The following is a 4,461-nucleotide window of genomic DNA, read 5'->3' on the forward strand; positions in this document are numbered from 1 at the left end:
GCACTTACAAAAGTTCCCCGACTACTCAATGCATTTCTATCTTAAAAAGTTCACCAGGTAAATGGTGAGAACAGAAGGGGGGAATGTTAAGTTTATGGCTGATGTCTTTGCTTGAGGACAAGCAAAAGCTTAAGTGTGGGGGTATTTGATGAACTTACAATTTATCTATATTTTATGAGGTTTTTGCATGAAATTTTATAATGGTTTAATTAAATTTTTGCCGTATTTTAGCTTGATTGCAAGAAAGATTTCAGGGGGAGCCAAATCAACAAAAAGAAGGCAAAAGCAAGAAAAGAAAACCCAAAAATTTATCAAGTTCAGCCCGGCCCAGCCATGAGAGCAAGAGAATTTCATTCGGCCCAAGAAGAGCAAGTGAAACTCTTTGGAAAATCCAAGGGAAGAAGCCTAGCTATGAGGAGAATTCGGCCCAGCAAGGAAGGCCCATTTTTAGCCCAAATAACAGCCTAGAGTGTAGCCCACATGAGCTCAAAAGCAAGCTAAGTTGTCAGCTTGTAAAATTTCAGTTCAGCAATCTAATTCTTTTTGATTCATTCAAATGATCATGCATTGTACTTGAAGTTTCTTGAATAAGGGTGTGATTGCAGATCAATTCGGCCAACTAACCTTCAAAACTCAGATCTGAATTCTCAGATCTGAGATTGCAAGATCTGAATTGCTTGAAAGAGAATTCAGATCTGCAAATTTCAGATTGGGCGAATTAATCTACAGCTTGGAATTCCTAGAGTGCTTGAGAGAGACTCTAGGAATTCAGATCTACTATTCAAGAACTGAATTGAGTGCAAGGTTAGAGATAACTTGCACAATTCAGTTGGTGATCAATTCAGATTTGAATTGATGCCTTAGAAGTGTTTGAAGAAATGCATGCATGGGGATTAGATTCTTGCTAGAGATAGAAGAACCGTCACTCATGCATAGGATGAACATGCGCTTGAGAGAGGCTGTTCATGACCTTGGGGTTTCATCAAACCAAGGCTCAATCATGATTCATTCGAATGATCCAAATTGATAGATTGCTGAATTCTGAGATTGACATTTACTGCTTACTCTTCTAACCTGAATTGAAGGCAATTGGACCAATGATTTAGATAGATTTTAATTTAGGATTTCTTAGCTTTCATTAGAGTTTTGATTTATTTGTTGATCAGATAAGAAATGTTCAATTTAGTATTGGTAATTGTTTCCTAAATCCTCGTGGGAACGATACTTCACTCACTACTTTATTACTTGAACGGCTAGTGCACTTGCTAGTGTCACAATGAGCCACACATCAAGTTTTTGGCGCCGTTGCCGGGGATTTAGAGAAGCAATATTAGGAAACATTGAGCATTCTTAATCTGATCTCATTCAGCATTGCATTCATAGTTGGGTTAATTTGCTAACTTTTTCATTTCAGCTTGGACTGCAACTGCTGTACTCATGTAGTTATGTTTCTTCTTTCTTAAGTAGATTACTCTCTTTTTCTGGTTTCAGTTTCATTTTAATAAAGGCATATTTGATTTCTATTCAATCTTGATGTTGTTCCCTTCAAAAATAAAAAAAAAAAAAAAGAAAAAAAATTTCACAAAAAACATGAGTGTTGCAGATCTGAGTTGCATTCGGCACTCAGATCAGCAGATTTCAGATCTGCAGCACTCAGCCGAAAAGAGTTGCTTGTGTTTCAGACTTTATTTTTTTTTTTCTTTCTTTCATTACAAAAAGAAAAAAACAAATTAAAAAAAACAAAGGGGAGATCTTTTGAACAATAAGAGGAGCAATTGAGAATTCGGATCAGAACTCAGATCTGAGTTCAGATCTGAATTCTGCTACAGCAGATCTGCAACAGTTCAGATCTGAGTTCCTCTGAACTCAGACCTGAACTGATGCAATTTTGAGGGGAATTGGGTGTCATCACCACCCCAATTCACCCTAGGGCACTTCTGCTATTCCCCAAAAACAATTTGGTAGCAATAACTGAAGGTAAGGCAATTGAGAATTCAGATCCAAACTCAGACTTGAGTTCAGATCTGAATTCTGCTGTTACAGATCTGCTCAGTTCAGATCTGAATTCCTCTGAACTCAGATCTGAACCGATGCAAGTTTGAGGTGAATTGGGTGCCATCACTACCCCAATCCACCCTAGGATACATCCAACCTGCCTCAAGGGTGAATGGATAGCAAGGAATGAGAGAAATTCAAATCTGAAATTCAGTTGATATGATGTGAGGACTGAACTGATACAGAGCATACTATGAATTCTGGGTGGACTGAATTCTTGGCTTTACCCACTTGTAACCGAGCTACATTAGCTAAGGAGGTGTATGTTTGGATTGAATAATTGTTATGCCTCAGATATTTAAGAAAAATTAGCACTTTCCAAGTATTTCTTTTAGCATTCAGATCTGTAGCAGGGCTGCTATAGTGCAACAGTTAGCAGACCTGATTTCAGATTTCTACAAAAGTTGTATGGGCCGAATAGCTTGCAATACCAAACATTGCAGACCCAATTTTCAGGTCTTAGCAAGTGTTTGATATGCATCAGCTATACAGGTTTGAGCTTCAATTGTAGAGTTTTTAACCCAAGCCTAACTCAGGACTGGTTTTAGTTTATTTCAGATCCTTTTAAATTTTTTTTTTTTAGATCAGATCTGATTTCAGCCCTAAAGCATCACAGAATTGATTCCAACCTTAATGGATGTATATTGTAGTGTATACCAATGAGTGTGTATGAGATATCCAGCTCAGATCTGAATTATTATTTATTAATTTCTCTAGACTAACAATACCAAAGACTTGTAGATCTGAACTCAGATCTAAATTGGGTCTGAATTCAGATGTTGCAATCGATGGATGTAGATAAAGGAACCTTGAATAAGATGATTGGTTTAAATCTGCTTTTAGTATAATCGGCTTCATTTATTCATGATAGGATGTAGGTTTTGTATTCCAATACTTCACTTTACATTTTCAGTGTGATAGGATTAGTTATTTATTTTCTTTTGTGAATATTGGCATTTTTATTGCTTTGACTTTAACAGTTTATGACAAGCAGACCTGAACTGGAAGAGATCCTTTACGACCCAGAGATTGAACGGACTCTCCGTGTCCGTTTGAGAGTTGCTAAGCAAGTCAGACAAGAAGCACAAGAAATGGCTGAACAAAGAACTATGATGGATTATGCCAAGCCTACCCTCACCGGGACTGTCTCCAGCATTATCAGGCCAACTATTGCTGCCAATAACTTCGAAATTAAACCGGCCATAATCCAAATGATACAAAATACGGTTCAGTTTTGTGGTATGGCCCATGAGGATCCGAATGCCCATATTGCTAACTTCTTGGAAATCTGTGACACCTTCAAACACAATGGGGTAAGTGATGATGCCATCCGGCTGAGGTTATTCCCATTTTCTTTGAAGGATAAAGCCAAAGCTTGGTTGAACTCATTACCGGCAGGATCTATAGCCACATGGGACGAAATGGCCAGCCGTTTTCTCTCTAAATATTTTCCCCCTTCTAAAACTGCTAAAATGAGGAATGACATCACTACTTTTTTCCAGCAAGAGGGGGAATCTTTATATGAGTCATGGGAACGATACAAGGAGCTGTTAAGGAGAGTTCCTCACCATGGCCTCCCCATTTGGCTGCAAGTGCAGACTTTCTATAATGGTCTTACTGACTCAAATAAGACCATATTAGATGCTGCAGCCGGAGGATCCATAAATAATAAAACTCCTGAGGTTGCCCATGCACTTATTGAGGAAATGGCAGCCAACAATTATCAATGGCATTCGGAAAGGACTCAAACTAGGAAGCAGCAAGGCTTGCATAATGTTGACACTTATACAGCACTAGCTGCACAAATAGGAGCACTCAGTAAAAAAATAGATGAAATGCAGATAGCTGCCATGCATGTGCAGCCTCTTAATTGTGAATTGTGTGGGGGAGGCCACATCAGTACAGACTGCCAAGTTGGCAATCAGTTCAGACCATCTACTGAACAAGTTGACTATGTCAGCAATTCGTCAAGACAGCAGGGTTACCAGAGTCACCATACTTTTCATCCAGGATGGAGGGGACATTCAAACCAGTCCTGGCCAAATCAGCATATTTCCAAGCCGTTCCACCAGACTTATCATCAGCCTGAACCGAAATCCAATTTGGAGGAACTGATGACAAAATTTATAGCAGGTGCAGAAACTAGGTTCCAGAACCAGGAAGCCTCAATCAAAAACCTGGAAAACCAAGTGGGGCAATTGGCACAATTAATCTCTTCCAGAATGCCGGGAACTCTTCCAAGCAACACTGAAGTGAATCCACGAGAGCAGGTGCAAGCTATTACCTTAAGAAGTGAATCCACAAAACTGAACCGTATTTTGTATCATTTGGATTATGGCCGGTTTAATTTCGAAGTTATTGGCAGCAATAGTTGGCCTGATAATGCTGGAGACAGTCCCGGTGAGG

At 39.1% G+C, this 4,461-nt stretch overlaps 1 non-coding gene across 1 annotated transcript; it reads right to left on the reverse strand.

Annotated features, from left to right (window-relative positions):
- Positions 1-3,524: 3,524 nt before the first annotated feature.
- Positions 3,525-3,631, reverse strand: LOC148874224 (small nucleolar RNA R71). Its single transcript, XR_016106120.1, has one exon. It is a non-coding gene; the product is annotated as a small nucleolar RNA R71 (small nucleolar RNA).
- Positions 3,632-4,461: the final 830 nt, after the last annotated feature.

The sequence above is a fragment of the Nelumbo lutea genome, chromosome 1, assembly GCF_056320005.1.
Source record: "Nelumbo lutea isolate HS-2025 chromosome 1, American lotus-T2T, whole genome shotgun sequence".
Classification (NCBI taxonomy): Eukaryota; Viridiplantae; Streptophyta; class Magnoliopsida; order Proteales; family Nelumbonaceae; genus Nelumbo; species Nelumbo lutea.